The sequence below is a fragment of the Notamacropus eugenii genome, chromosome 2 (genome assembly GCF_028372415.1).
Source record: "Notamacropus eugenii isolate mMacEug1 chromosome 2, mMacEug1.pri_v2, whole genome shotgun sequence".
Lineage (NCBI taxonomy): Eukaryota > Metazoa > Chordata > Mammalia > Diprotodontia > Macropodidae > Notamacropus > Notamacropus eugenii.
Window position 1 is genome coordinate 98,594,140 of NC_092873.1, and position 16,856 is coordinate 98,610,995.

Consider the following 16,856-nt stretch of genomic DNA (forward strand, 5'->3'; position numbering starts at 1 on the left):
TTAAACACTTACAAAGAAACATAAACAATTACAAATAAATGCCAAACAAACTGAGTCCACAGATGCTAAAGGCAGATTGCTGATAAGATCTAAGCAAGATCTGTCCAGAAAAAAAAAAAATCAGAGGTGTTGAGTTTAGAGCAGCTTAATAAAAATGGACTTAAAAGTTCAGTTCTTTGTTTTGGTGCTTGTTTCAGGCAAGCACTCCTCAGCAAAAACCAGGAGAGCGTTTGGATGTGGATCAGAACTTCTAATTGGCTGTTCTCTTTTGCCTCTTGTCTTTCCTTCGCACCTTACTGGGAAATATTTGTAGAGAGGAGGGTATTTCCCGGAGCCAATAGCACTTGGGTGTCCCGAGTGGGACTTGTAGGAGGCACTTCTCTGCATTGCATAGATATCCTAAGGAGGAGCATATTTTAAATTGCAATTTTTTGCCTCTTTGACCCTAAAGTGTTTTCAAAAGAGAGACAGTGTTGGGAGTTCCCTTTGCCAAAGTTTTAAACAGTTGCCTTCATTGTCTGTTTCCTCTCTCCATCTTTTCCCGTCTTTGTGGAGCTTTCTGCGTGAAAGTGTGAAAATTACAAATCCCGAGGAACTGCGATCAGAACTCTACCTAGGGAAACTTTAAACTATCCTTGCCATAAATATCTCTCCAAGGCAGCCTGACGTCAGAGGCTGGGAGGGAGGGAGAAGAGAGAGGAGAGAGGTTGGTCGGAAAGTGAAAACAGCAGTGGCTTCAGTCCGAGTACTGTACAGTACAGAGAGGAAAGAGGAGGAGGAGGACAAGAGGCACTCTGTGTGGATTATAGAACTCCAGAAGTCGGGGAGCCAAGACGAAGCTATGGGATATACGGTGTAAGTGCCACAGCCTCAGCCCCTCTGGTCTCTGTTTCATGATGTTGGGAGGATGGCGCATGAAAATAAGGAGCAACATTCAAGGGATATGTCTCCTTTTAAAAAACTTTCTCTTCGATCTTAAGAGGGGTTGGAAAACACTGCTCTGCTATGGGGAAGCTGTTTTGTTTCTTCTAAGTGTACATAGGAGCTGTGGACATTTGGGATTATGTTACTGCTGCTGCTGCTGGTGTGTGTGTGTGTGTGTGTGTGTGTGTGTGTGTGTGTGTGTGTGTGTGTGTGTGTACGTGTTGGCACATTTGTATAAAGGAAATGTCTTTGGAAAACTTTGAGAGGGGGAGAGAAAGATTTGTGGATTTGAAATCTGATTCCTTGATTGTCACAGGAGCGTCAACCCAAAATGAACTCTCCCAACCCCTAAATACTGGCAACTTTCCTGTGGCTTTTCCCCAGTTCAGGGTCCCCAACTGGCTCCTTGGGTTGGTTGGGTTTTAACTCTTTCCAGACTCAGTTCCCAGCCGTGCACAAGCTGTCTTGACTGCAGATGGGGCAGAACGAGCAGTATCTGTTCCCCTCTTGGTGGTAGTGGAAGCTGTCTTTAGTCTGGTCCTGTGGCTTGAGCCACTCAGGAGGAAGAATGCCAGGGACTGGGGAGGGGAAAGGCATTTGGAAATAAGCTCCTTGAGTTTATAAGCCTCAGCATCCCCAGTTAGCTACTGCATAACTTCGTTGTTTGGGTTTGACATTTAGAGGAGTTTGCTCTGTAATTTATATAAGGAAGGAATCAATCTGGGGGACAGGTAATTTGTGAGGAGGATGAAAAGGAAGAGGAGGGGGGAAAAGTGGAGGAGGAAGAGGGGGAAGAGGAGGGCATAGACTCTGGCACAAGCTAGATCCCCAGAAGGCAGGGAGTGGGCTGGAAGTCTTTGCCACATCTGTCCCACAGCAGTGTGGGTGCTGGGTACCCCGGAGAGTGTGCAGTGCCCCAAACAAGATGTGAGCCTGTAACATAAAGAGAAGTATCTGAGCTGTGGGGTGGAGAGAAAGATTTTTATCAAAATTGAACACAGATTGCTGAGGTCTGGGCTTAGTTAACCCTTCCCTTTGCCTTGTACACTCATCCAACATGCTCTGATTTATGCAAGAATAGTTCTGCAGGGGGATACATGGAAGAATCCTTGTAGTTTCTCCTGAATTACATCTGAGAAGAATGACATCCTTAAATCCATAAATATTTGAACATATCCCTTGATTTCCTCCCAACCCCATCTAAATTCCTTAGTTTGGTGTCTGTTTTGGGGAGATTTCTTTCCGAAGACTGATTTTCCTGAAGAAGGGGATTTACCTTGGGACTTAACATGAAAGAAACATGTTTTGCTCATGTGGAAGGGGGCAAAAATGTATTGGGTCAGGATTACACAATACATGACTCTCTGATGTCAATAGTCAGTTTTGACAAACAAGAGACCACAGAAGAGATTATTTTCAGCTTTCATCTAAGAGAGTTTCTTTCTGGTTTGGCATTTTACAACAAAAATTTTGGTGGGAGGGGGACTGAGGGAGTTAGTTGTTAGTATCCTTTGGATTAGTTGATTGGAAAATTTACTAGATTCTTTTCATATGAAGGAAATTCCAACAAATGGACTTATGTTTTGAAGTGTTTTGGATTAAGATTCTATTAAATACTAGACAAAGTGATTTTTTTTTCAGAATGAGAGAACTTAAACAAGTGGAAATTATTCATTTAATTCAAATCCTGGAGGACATTGGCATTTAGGTATTTAGGAGCCAAATGAAATTATTATGTGCAAATATGGCTGTATTGGTATTAGCACTTGTATGCTCATGCTTTTCTCTGTGGTAATGTGCCCATGTATATGTGGGTATGCAATAGGAGAAAGGGGCTGGGATGCAGAAGGGATGAGTGTTCATGTGCACAATACTTCATCCATTAATGGGGGTGATGACTAAATGTTATTCATTCATTTAAAAAGTTATCCCATGCTGCCTCTCCATTGCTTATCGGACATCTTGATCTGGATGTCCAGTAGACGTTTTAAAGTCAACATGTCCAAAACTGATCTCATTATCTTTTTTCCCAAATACCCTCCACCCCTATCCAAACTTCCCCATTACTACTGAGAGTATCCCTGTCTTCCTAATCTCCCAGGTTCAAAACCTAGGTGTCATCCTTGACTCCTCATTCTCTTTCACTCCCCATATGAAATCAGTTGCCAAGGTCTGATTTCACCTTTATGGCATCTCCAAAATACACTTCCTACTCTCCTCTGATACTGCAGAAAAGGTACAGGCCCTCATGTTCTCACAGTTGGCCTATAGCAATAGCGTGAAAATTAGTCTGCCTGACTCAAGTCTCTCTCCACTCTAGTCCATCCTTGATTCAACTGTTAAAGTAATTTTCTTAAAGCTCAAGCACTACTATGTCATCCCTCCCTAATCATTAAACTCCAGTGTTTTCCTATGAGCTTCAGGATAAAATATAAATTTCTCTGTTTGATATTCAGAACCTTTCATAACCTGTCCCTTTCCACTTTCCAATCTTCTTGTACCTCACCCTCCCTCAAGTACTTTTGATCCAGTGATGTTGGACACAGTGACCTTGCTTTTCTTCAGACAAGAGGGTCCATTCCTCGGTTTCAAGTAGGCTATGTCCCATGAATAGAATCCTCTCCTTCCTCATCTCCGCCTCCTGGCTTTCTTCAAGACCTAACTAAAATCCCTCCATTTAGAGGAAGCCTTTCTCCATCCTTCTTGATCCTAGTGACTTCCTTCAGTTGGTTATTTCTTTCTAATCCTGTATGTAGTCCATAAGTACCTAGTTATTTGCCTGTTGTCTTCCTCCATTAGAATGTGAACTCTTTGAGAAAAGAACTTTCTTTTTCCTTTCTTTGTATTTCCAAGCCATAGCACAATATCTGGCACACAGTAGGTGCTTAATAAATACTTATTGACTGACTGACTGATGACTCTGTGGTTCTCAAGGAATGAATTTGGCTCACTGATAAAACATCAAAGTCTGGTAAGGTGGGTGAATCTAAGGCAAAACTTTTTTTTCCATCTTGAGTAACAATGACTAAGAAAAGAGTGGTATCCAAGAGGGACAAAGAATGCACAGAACATTTCATAGAAGGGTTATGACCTAGAAAAAAAGGAGCTAATTAAGGAATACAAGAATACATGGTATGTTGTTGTGGGTGAGTAGGAAGAGAGTAGATAATAACTTTGGAGGATGGCAGGCAGGGTCCTTCTTCCAATAAGAATTGCTCATGCTCCTTAATCTGCCACTAATTCCCAAGGAAGTGAATGTTATATGAGATAGGATAGATAGCTTCATCACTAAGTAACCTTAAATGACTGGGCTATGCCAAAGATATGAGCGTAGATAGGCATTTGGAAGTTGGGGATGTGAAGGAAGGATGGTTCATGGGCTAGAAACTTTATCAAAGTGTCATAGAGCTAGCACTGGAAGGAACCTGGAAGCCATCTAATACTACCCTCTTTATTGTACAGACTAGGAAACTGAGATCCAAGGAGAATAAATGACTTATCAAGTTCCTGAAAGTACTGTCAAAAGTGGGATTTGCATCCTGGTCCTCTGACTCCTAAACCAGAACTTTCTCTTTTATTAACAAAAAGAGTCAATTGATAATATTTTAAAATTAATCCTTCTATTGCTTCCTGGGAAAACCAAAACCAAAACTCTTCAGGTAAGAGGGCATTGATGGTTAAGAAGAATTGAGCCTCCATGATAGTCCTCCTCCAGGCTCATGAATTCTCAACTAATATCAAATGTAAGAGACTTGAGAGAAGGGATGCAACTTGGCATTGACTTTTTTGTTGATGTGGTATCGCAGGAGGGTCAATGGGGTCCTGACCAATCTTTGTAGTTACAAAGAAGTATATCCAAGATGGAAAAGGTCCTTACTGTTTCTTCTGTTTGGAAAACATTGTCTAGACAACCACTGGACATTTCAAACTAGATTTCCCACAGACATCTCAAACTCAACATGTTCAAATTAAAACTCATTATCTGCACCCTCCCCCCCAAACTCTCCCCTCTTCCAAATTTCCTTATTTCTTTTGAAGATGCCACCATTCTTCTAGGCTCCTAGATTCATAACCTTGGCATTGTCTTCCATTCCTTATTATTATCACTTAAACATATCCACATACCCAATCAGTTGCCAATTCTTGCTTTTTCTTCCTCTACCACAGCTCTTGCATCTGACCCTTTCTCTCTACCCACATGGCCACCACCACCTTATTTTAGCCCCTCCTCATCTCTCACCTAGACTGTTACAACATCTTCTTAACTGGGCTCCTGCCTAAAACCTCTTCCTATTCTTGTCCATCTTCCTCACAGCTGTCAGAGTGATTTTCCTTAAATGCAAATCTAATTATATCATTCTCTCACTCAATAAACTCCAATGGCTCCCTATTGTCTCTAGGATAAAATGGAAACCCTTCTGTTTAGCTTTTTAAAACCATCACCATCTGTCTTTCCAAACTCATTTTGCATCTCAAAATGACCTTCCTTCTGTTCCTCACAGAGGACATGCCATCTCTCATCATCATGCTTTTGCACGGATTGTCTACAGATTCCCTATGTCTATAATCTATTCCCTTCTTACTTGTGACTCATAGAATCACTCTCTTCCTCCAAGGATCATCTCAAGTACCACCTTCTCCATAAAGCCTTTCTTGGTGCCCCTACCTAATGGCCATCCTCTCTAATTACTTTCTATTTAATGGATGCACTTGTTTTCTCCATTGAATATAAACTCTTGAAGAGTCAACACCTTGCATGCACTTAATATTTGAGTTAATAAGCAGGTATGAAGCATCGACTATATGCCAGATACTGTATTAGGTGCTAGAGATATAAAGAAAGATGATAACAGTCCCTATCCTCAAAGAGTTCACAATCCAATGGAGAGAGACAGCATGTAAATAACTATGTAAAATAGGATAAATTTGGAGATAATTTCAAAGAAATTTGTTCTTATTCAGTCACATTCGAATCTTAGTGATCCCATTTGGGGTTTTCTTGGCCAGCATTCTGAAGTGGTTTGCCGTTTTCTTTTCCAGCTCATTGCACAGATGAGGAAACTGAGGCAAACAGTTACATAGCTTATAAGTGTCTGAGGTCAGATTTGAACTCAGGAAGATGAGTCGTCCTGACTCTCTGCCTGGCACTGTATTCACTACACTGCCTAAATGAGCCAATTTCAAAGAGAAAGCACTAGCGAATAAGGAAAGTCAGGAGAGGCTTCTTACAGAAGGTAGGATTTTATCTAAGACTTGAAGGAAGCCAGAGAAGCCAGGAAGAAGAGAAAAGGACAGATAACATTCAAGGCCTGGAGGTACAGCTGGAGAAAATGCAGTTTCTGGAAATGGCGTATCTTGGGTAAGGAAGAACAAAGCGGTCAGTGTCACTGAACTGCAGAGTATATGGAGGGAAGCAAGGTGTAAGAAGACTGGATCTGAGCTTAATAAATGCTTGCTGATTTATGGATTGATTGCTGGCATTTGAATAATGAAAGGGCTCCCCAGGCTGGAAACTCTTCTATTCACATTTAGCCATAGTGATCTGCATTTCCACTAAGGTTTAAGTTAGTTTCAACTTCTACTTTCTAACCAAGAGAAATTGTATACCTGTGAACATAGCTCCAGATTTAGCTATCAGAAACCAGGATTTGAGTCCCAGATCTGCTGTATGGGACTCCCGTATTTATGGAACTTGGTATCCTTATTTCTAACTCTATATTACTTAATTTCTATAAGCCTTGATTTTTCTATGTGTAAAATGAAGACAATAATGTTCATACTACTGAGTTAGCAGGGTTAGTCCAAAGATCAAATGAAATTATTTTTGTTCAGTTGTGTCTAATTCTTTGTGACCCCGTTTGGGGTTTTCTTGGCAAAGACACTGTTGTGGTTTGCCATGTCCTTCTCTAGCTCATTTTACAGATAAGAAAACTGAGGTAAACTGGATTAAGTGATTTGCCCAGGATCACATAGTTAGTAAGTGTTTGAAGTTGGATTTGAATTCAGGAAATTGAATCTTCCTGAATCTGGATCTCAGGCTTTATCTATTGCACCACCTAGTTGTTCCAAAGAAATTTTATCTATGTCCGTCTGTCTGAATAAAGTATTTTAGAAGCAATATAGCTCTGAATCAGTCTCAGATGTCATCATTCCCCATCCTTCTGGGTTGTATAGACATTGAACTCTGGATCTCAAGTCAGTTAGCTACATTTTCTGTCAAAAGACCACTCATAAGTTCCCATCGCCACTTCCCCAGTTCTAGAACAGAGGTCAACAGTACAAACTACTAAACAGACCTTGTTGGCTTAAGGGTGGTAGAAGGAAGGAATGAGTTAGACTCCTTGAGTACTGTAGATGTTTAAACTGGGCTATCATTCTCATTACTCTGTCTAGAATTTGTAAGATTGGCTTGAGAGCAGAAGAGAACCACTAATCATTAAGAACAATGCTCAGGGTCAAGTACAGAAGAGACTTTCATAGGGCTCAATGAATTAAAAGGTCTAGACCCTCATAAGTACCCAGTTCCAGGGGTGGGGCCCAGAATCGAGAATTTGGCTGGAATTTTTCTCTTCTCCCTGATTTGCTCCAAGGTGAACAAGGGATCTCTCAGAGCATGAGAGCAGTATTAAACTGCTCTCTTGCTGAGGGAGCAGTTATAGCTTTCCAGGACTATTCAGTGTCCTCTGAGAGATTCTTCATACTGACATTTATATCCATGTCTTTGAAGTGCACATTTGTTCCTACTCAAGTTTTTACTATAACCATGTCCTAGGATGACTTTTCAGCTTTTACAAAACTAGCTGATGGCCAACTCCTCCAGACATGCTCTAGTCAAGGAATATGTAAACCCATCTAAGGGCAAGATGTGCTTCCCCATCTCTCCTCACTGGATTTTTTTTAAACTGTGATGATTCTGAAATGCTGTGCAGAAGTACCTAGTTGCTCCCTTCCTTTTCCTTGTCCTGCAAACATGCATCTCCAGAAAGTCACTCCAGGTCTGAGGTCCTCAGTGGGTCAGCATCCTTTAGAACTTCAAAACAGAAACCCCCACCAAAGTATTTCCTTTTATAAGGACAGAGAACACATTAGTTCAAAGCAAAAGGCATTTAATCAGATAGCATAACAAATCAAGTAGCAAAAACGAATCTTCATATTTAAAGGGAATATACTTTCCCATGGGTTACTACACCATCAGTTAGGAAGGCACATATATAGAAGGTATATTTGACTGGGCCATAGGTATGAATTTTATATACATGTGTGACCAGATATGTGCATGGAAGGGTAAGCTTCCTCCAACAAGAAAGACTTATTACCATCCTCTGATGATAAAATAATTTTGCTCTCTAATGAATGGTTACATTATCTTAAGTCTCTGATGGATGACCTTACTTGTTTTCTGGTCACTGAGCTGCTTTCAGCTAGCATCTACTATAGCTATAACTAGTCAGCCTGCTGACTTCTTCTGTCTGCTGTGATTCTGTAGCTTTAAAATCTCCTCCTGGAAAGAAGGGGTTAAAGGTTGCAGAGAACATACCCTAGAGCCATATACCGCATCCAGTCTTGTGGTAAGCAAAGGTTATTAGAACCTCCAGTCTAAATTAAATCAATTATTTTGATTACTTTTCCTTTGGTGTGGACTTCACTTTGGATTAGAAAATTTCTTTTTTAATTATAGTCAAATATTCACAAGAACATCATGGGAGATAAGGGGAACCTTCCTTGTGTGACAGGACTAAGGTGTCCACACTGAGGTGTGACCTCCCCTCAGATCCTATAATGTTCCCTGACCGCGATGCAAATCAACCTTAGGGTAAGAACTAAAGAGCTAAACGAAGCTAAGAGGTCCTAAGTTACTATCTTTGTTCTATATTATGTCATACCTAACATTGTTGTTCAGTTGCGTCCAACTCTTTTTGACTCCAAGGGCCACAGTATGCCAGGTCCTTTCATCTTCCACCATCTTTTGAAACCTGTCCAAGTTCATGCTCATTGTTTCCATGACATTATCTATCCATCTTATTATCTGCTGTCCTCTTCTCCTTTTGCTTTCAATCTTGCCCAACACTGGGGTCTTTTTCAGTGAGTTTTGTCTTCTCATCATGTATCCAAAGCTTCAACTTTAGTATTTGAATTTCCAGTGAATAGCCTTTTAAATTTCTTTAAGTGTTGACTTATTTGACCTCTCAAAAACTCTTGTCCAGAATGACAATTTGAAAGCATTGATTCTACAGTGCTCAGTTTTCCTTATAGTCCAACTCTCACGGTCATACATTGCTACTGGGAAAACCATAGCTTTCCCTCTTAGGACCTTTGTTTGCCTTTGGTCAGCACAAAAGAGGTAGAAATACATCCAGAAATAGACTTCCTCTCTGCGTCTCTTTATTGCAATGATAGTACTGTTCAATATTCATTCATGCTTTTTCAGCTAAATAGTTTTGTGGTGTTTCTTTAATTTTGTCTAGGAAAAAACTGTTGCTATTGATGCTCAGTCATGAGCATCTTCTTTGTGACCCCATTTAGGGTTTTCTTGGCAATGACACTGAAAGGGGTTTTCCATTTCCTTCTCCAGTTCATTTTACATCTGAGGAAATGGAGGGAAGCAGGCTTAAGTGACTTGTCGAAGGTTACACAGCTTGTATGTGTGTGAGGCTGGATTTGAGCTCATGAAGATAAGTATTCCTGACTCCAGGCCAGGCTCTCAATCCACTACTCTACCTATGTTGCCCAGCACCATCATGGTCAATATTACATGATGGATAATGCAAAGAAATTCTGTTATGTTTTAGAGTAGCTCATATAATATTGTTTTCTTTCTTTGCCTGCCTTAAATCAGTGCTTTATTAAGGAGATAAAGAGAAAGCCACTATGGTAGGAGTGTCATCTCTTTTATGTAGGCAAGGATGGTCTTTTAAGGGAGTAGGGGAGGCAGTGGTGCTGCAAGTTTTAACATAATTAACATAATTTCCATTGTTCTGCCTTTCTGATCTAGCGCTATTATACTTTGGTGAATGTAGAGATGGAGAGTAGTGTTTTGTTTTAATTTAAACAGGAATTGCATCATTTTAAATTTGTTATTAATATTTTTGTTTCATATTATGGTCCATATGTGTCTCATCAGTGCAGTGGACTGGAGTCAGTGGACCTAAATTCAAATCCTGGCTCTCCTACTTATTAGCTGTGTGACCTTGGGAAAGCCCTCTGACTTCTTTTCCTCAGTTTCCTCATCTATAAAATGAAAGGTTGGACCAGTTGACCTTTCTGTTCCCTTCCATTTCTAATCTATGATCATTGTATTCTAACCTCAAGCCTGAATCAGTTGATTGGTCAGAGTTAGACCTGGTCCAGCATAAGCTCTTTTAGATTAAACATTTGCTGTGGACAATTAAGAGGGATAGAAGAAAAGGCAGGAAATCAGTAGGTTTACACAGATACAATTTGAGGGGGAGGGTCATTTTAGCCTTTAAAATCTGTTTTCAAAACCCTGAATTATCTGGACAGTTTTCAAACTTGAATTAATCGTATGTAATGTTGACTCCCTTGGAATAAAATCGTCCATCTTTCCATACAATAATAATAATAGCATTTGTAATAATAGCAATAATAACAATAGCTAGCGTTTATATAATGTTCACTATGTGCTAAACACTTTAAAATTATCACTTCATTTGATTCTCACAACAACTCTGGGTAGTAGGTGCTACTATTGTCTCCACTTTATGGATAAGGAAACTGAGGCAAACAGAAGTTACATGTGCAGGGTAACAAGGCTAGTAAGTGTCTGAGGTTTGATCTGAATTCATGTCTTCCTGATTCCAGGCTTGGCACTCCAAGCTTTATGGCACCACCTAGCTGCTCCACTTGGCTTCTATAGATCAGTTGTTTTTTTTTTTTTATTGGTGACCCCAAAAAGAGTCTTTATCCTTTTCCATGCCCATTCTTCCTTTTGTTCTCCCCTGGTCCTTTAATAAGTATATAATATATTGGAGGGGTCAGCTAGGTGGTGTACCAGTACAAGAGTCGGGAGCACTTGAGTTCAAATCTCACCTCAGACACTTGACGCTCACTAGCTGTGTGATCTTGGGCAAGTCATTTAATCCCAATTGCCTCATCCTGGGTCATCTCCAGTCATCCTGATGAATATCTGGTCACTGGATTCAGATGGCTCTGGAGGAGAAGTGAGGCTGGTGACCTGCACAGCCCTCCCTCACTTGAACAAAGTCAAGCGCAAGTCATGTCATTATTTCTCTGATGGAATGGTCTTCTTCCACAATGAAGGATAAACACACATAATATGTTGGAGGAGTATTATGACAACTGGGCTTTGGAGGATTGTTTTAGTCAAATAATGACTAATGGCTATATCTTCAAACATATAGTTTATTTTTCATCTCTCCTCCCTTTTAATGTATTTTCAGGTAAAACTTGGTGTTTTGTCTTGAATGTGTTCTAGCCATTTTCTGATTTCCCCATAAATGCAATCATGCCACGACTGGATCAGATAGGATATTTGCCCTACCCTTTATCACCTTTTTACCTCTATCCTTTAAACTCCATGTACTGAGACTATTGAATATTATGTATTGAGACTAGACCTAGCACAGTGTTTGGGGTCTGCTTATAATCTTCCCTGGAGATAGGGACTGGACAGACCAGTTGACCTTTGGGATTTCCTCAGAAAATGATCGTTGTTGGTTCTGTAAAGCAAAAAGAGTAGTCCCAGGGGAGTCTGTTGATGCTGAATCCTTTGCCCCTTTGAGAACACTGGCTTTATATTCAGATTCAGTATTTACGTCATTACATGGGTTGTTCCTGCCAAATCTGACTACTTCTTGTGGCGGACACTTGTATATTACTCCTTTTGTCCCAAGGATAGGTCATCTCTGTTGTGTTATAAACACACTACCCTTACCAACCTTTCTAAGCCAGAAACCCAGACTTAATGCCACAGTCAAGTTCTCCTCTATTATTTAAATTTGACAAACAAAAATCAATGTACTAGATCAAATTATTTGAAATTAAGGTTTGCTCTTCTTCTGTCTACTCTTACCCTAACTTAGGTTTCCTAGAGAAGGGCAGAGAGGGGACAGATTCCAAGGAAATGAATGGAAGGAAAACATTAATATTTCTCCAATGATAGCAATAATATTTGTAATTAACCAAGGTAGCACAAATGATTATGTCCATTTCATATTGTCAAAGGGACAAGAAAGGCCAAATCACTCCAGAAATATTATTGTCATCATCATCATCATTGAGAAGGCCTGATTACAAAAGTTTTTTTAAGGCGGTACTGTGTTATTAATTGTTCACTATCAGTCATTATCCATTCATTTGAACGTTAGCTATATTGACAGAGAAGGACATGTGCTACCACTATTTCTGTTGGAGGTGATGATCATCTATTCAGGTAGCTGTTAATAAAGAAATTGATCAAAAATCAATAGTCTTGGAGGAAAGCTTGGGATTCCCGGAAAGAGAACCAAAGTTGATGTTAAAAATTAGGCTTGAGTTCCTGCTCTGACACTTACTTCCTCTGTGGCCTTGGGAAAATCACTCTCCCTTCCTGGGTGTCAATATTATCATTAGAAAAGAGATAAACCTGGAGTTCTTTGTGAAATGGTTGAGTTAGAAGGTGTATATTAGCCTGGATCCCACTTTTACCATCCCAGAATAGCAAGAAAAGTGCCAAATGAAAGAATAAGTACTATAACGAGAATGAGAGGAAAAAAGAAAAAAATTCCCACTAGAAAATTCCTACAGAAAATATAACAGAAGGGTGAGTTACTATCCTACTATGTCTAAATGTGCTTGTTCAGCACTCCCACTTCCCATGCTTCTCAATGGGCACTTCTGCTGAGTTGTCCTCAGCAATGACCCCTTGAAAGAGAGAGATCATTGAATTTAATCAGTCCTAGTGGTCTGGAAAAAAAATAAAGCAGGCAACAATGAATGATAAGGAATGCAGAAGTATGTGGTCTTATCCAATGTTATCTAGAATAGACAGGTAGCTGAGAGTTTGGGAATATATTAACTTCCACTAAATACCCCCAAACAACTTCAAAAGCACCAAATAAACTGAAGAAAACACCAATTAAAAGAGGAGAAATAAGAACTTCCAAAGATTGTTGACTGAGAGTTCATATCAAAGCCCAATGCTCTTCTATCGTTTCAAAGCAGAAAGTAATACATGAATTGGAGTAAACAAATAATAATAGCAAACGTGAAGAAAGATTAGGAAAGGTCACATCACATAAATCAGCAGAGAAATGCTAAAGAAAGAAAAAAAATGAGCAAACTAGAAAAGAGCATGTACAAAAATTACTATAGATTCAAAAATCCCTGGTGAAAAAGAAAGCAAAGCAATAAATTCTATGGGATTTCCAGAAACTGTAATGGAAAAACACCAAAAAAACTCTGAAATTCTTTGGAAAAGAAATAAATCCATTAAAGGGCAAAATAAGGATGGAAGTAAAGCAGATATCAGAACTGTCAAGGAAGAGAAAAGAAAGACAAAGGAGAGCTGACAACTTAAAGTTACAACAGCAATCTTTTCGAAATCATAGGTGCTATGAAGAAACAGTGGAAGAATTGGGACCCAATAATCAAAAATGGAAGAAAATTTGGTGGAGTAGATTTATTTTTAAATGGACCAACACATGAGTTTTATTCAAGTTGAAATGATTGACCATGAAGTTAAAGTATAGAGATAATGTAAACATTACAGACTTTCTAGAAAGATACAATGACATTAAAAATGCTTCAAAAATTAATTTTTAAATAATGCCCAGAAATATTGTAAATAGATGGCAAAATACAGATTTATAAAATCTGTAGTAAACCACCATAGAGATACTTCAAGTTTAATTCATGAAGAAATATAATCATCAGACACTAGAACATCAGGGTCAACCAAAAAATATTATAAGCAGTTGAGAGAGAGACATTCATCAATGAAGAAAAAAATCAGTCTTAATCATTTAAAATTTCTTATTTATGAAGAATCAGTAGAATAATTATAATTTGATATTGTGAAGGACAAAGGAAATAAACGAGAAAATTAATAATAAAAGAAAATTAAAAATTATAATATCTTGCAACTTTGAACCCAATCATCAATGAAAAAGGACAGTTGTTCAACAAAATGGAGAAATTTGAGTTATTCTTACAAAAAAACCAGAGATGAACAGACTATTTAGCATACAGACATATCTAAAGTTTGGCAAAATGCTTATAAATGTATTTTTTATTTTCACAGCAACCCTAGAATTTAGGTGCTACTATTATTCCCATTTTACAGTTTAGAAAATTGAAGCAAATAGGTGAAATGATTTGACCAGGGTCACACAGCTAATAAGTATTTGAAGCTAGATTTGAACTGGAGGTATCTTTCTGACTCCAGGTCCAGCACTACTGTACTACCTCTCATCCTGATGGACCTCAATTTGGTAAAAACTAGGGTTCAAATCTTGTCTCTGACCCATGCTAGCTATTTAGCTATGGACAAGTCACTTAAACTCTTTGTGTTTCCAGAGATTTTGTTTTTCTTTTGGAGGCAATCAGGGTTAAATGACTTGCTCAGGGTCCCACTCCTAATAATTATCTAAGACCAGATTTGAACTCAGTTCCTGTGATTCCAAGGCCCACACTCTACCCACTATGCCACCTAGCAGCCTCCACTTCGAAAGACTTTCTAAGACTCATCGATCACATTTGCAAAGAGGCTGCAATTTTGTTGGCAAAGGGAATTCCAATCTAAACAAAAATCCCAGATCTTTAGAATATTTATTAAGGATAAATGCATCCAGGGAGAGACAGATGAAGAAGGGGATAGCTATGGGAGAGGCAAGGGAACTTCCATATTCTTTTGCTGAATTTATTTTGGATCCAGTAAAGCACCCTAGATTAGTATGTTTTTTGTCAGTTCTGTTTTGCTGACTAAAGAGCTTTTTGCCATCTTGGAAATAGTCTCTGTGGGAAATAATCTGAGCTGACCTTGACCCTTGATGCTCTATTTTGGTGAGGTGGATTGGCCATTGGCTTGTAAATTAGGAAGTCTGGAGTTCAAATTCGGTTTCAGATACTGACTGTGTGACTCTTGAAAAGTCATTAAACCTCTTTCTGCCTCAGTTTCTTCATCTATGAAATGAGGAGGTTTGATCTCTAACCTCCCTTTCAGCTCTAAATATATTCTCCAGTAATCATCATCATCATCACCACCATTTTATTTGCATCTACCTTTGAACTGAGTTCGGCAGTAAAGAGAGACATGATCATGCTTAAATATGATGCTGGTCCACCATTACTTTATGTTATAAAAATGGGAATGGGTTATGTTGAATTATGTTCAGTCTGTTACCCTGTTCCTTTAAGATTCATGTGCACAATTATATATCTAAGTTAGTAGTTTGGATACTAGAAACAGTTAGGACCCCGGGCCATGTAGTTGTCAGTCAACCAGCACTCAATCCTCACTTTTACATCCAAGATTCTTTTCTAGGGATATGTGTCATTCTATCTCTAGTTCAGCCTCCAGCTACACAGCCACATTTCTTCCTTTACCTTCCTTTCATGTTTCTTCATTTATCTATTTTCACTCAGGGACATAATTTGAACACACTTCAGATGAGTAAATCCATAGTTAAAGGAGAATCATGCATCACTTATAACAGATTTCACAAACAATTCATTCCCTCGATCTATATCCTCCCAAGACAGAGACCCTTTTTAACTGGAGTCTGTCTCCCACTTGTCAGTCCCTCACCCATAGCATACAAATGATAGAGAGAGCTTATCAATAAATTAAGTGTCTCATTTATCTTTATCCCTGGGAAATGGAAGTTGGACATAGGCAATTAGTTCATTATAGTGCTATAGAAAAATGATGATTCTCATGTTTTATTTACATCGGCAAATAAGAATACAAGAGCACTTTTTCAGGGTCACAGAATATTCACTCTATGATCTACTTATGCATTTGTCTTCCCTTTCAGCTTCGATACTGGAATAGGGCAGTGTTTAAATCCCCCACAGGTTAGGACCCATTGGGCAATACTTGATTGTCTCCATTCTGATACTGATGAAAGCAAACTGTCAGACCTGCCTTAGCTCCTACCATTGTCTCTCTCAGTCATCATCTCTTCACCTTTAAAGTCTGTACATTACTTAAATCTTACACTGTCCTCTTTTATTTGCCAGACATGCCATCCCAAGGGGTTAAAAGTACAAATTAAGTTATGTCAGAATGCCAGAAGCCTGGCAAAATAGCTAGAATTCTCTTGTTATATTTTCAAAAAATCACCTGAGGTTAGGTAAGGATACAATCTGCCCATGGAAAGAAAGTTTTTTTCTCCTTTATTTTAAGTCAGTAAATCCAGACATGGAAATTACCTTATCTTAGTTGACTTCTTATCTTCTTCAGGAAGTCTTTCCCCAGCCCCTTTTACTTCTAGTGACTTCTCTCTGCTAATTATTTCCTAAGTATCCTGTATATAACTTGTTTATTCATGTCTCTTTTCTTGTCTCCCACATTAGATTGTGAGCACCTTGAAGGCAGGATCTGTCTTTTTGACTTTCTTTGTATCCTCAGCACTCAGGCACTTAATAAATGTTAGTTGACTGACAGGTTGATCTAAACCTTTTTGGTACTAGACCAAAACCAACTGTACAAATAGGCAAACATTAAGATAGAACTTGCAACAAAAAATAAGTAGGATTAGTACAATTGGCAGTACTGTAAGGAATTTATACAGACTTGTTTTTTGTTCACTGGATGATTATGCAAGGCTGGGGGTAGCAGCAGCACTGCAGAAAAGGACAAAACTGAGAGAGGGCTCTACTTGGGAAACCAAGGTGCTCTCCTGTCCAGTTGCTCCATTATTGGAGAAGATTATGATTTTCTTGGAAGGAAGGGTGGCCATCTGGTCAGATCA

At 39.0% G+C, this 16,856-nt stretch overlaps 1 protein-coding gene across 2 annotated transcripts in view; it reads left to right on the forward strand.

The window, feature by feature from the left end:
* Window positions 1-685: 685 nt before the first annotated feature.
* DAAM2 (dishevelled associated activator of morphogenesis 2) overlaps window positions 686-16,856 on the forward strand; it is a 160,773-nt gene continuing 144,602 nt past the window's right edge. For both annotated transcript variants that reach the window (XM_072642003.1, XM_072642007.1), the window contains exon 1: window positions 686-855. The gene's annotated coding sequence lies outside the window, so the exon portion shown is untranslated. The remainder of the gene's footprint in view (window positions 856-16,856) is intronic.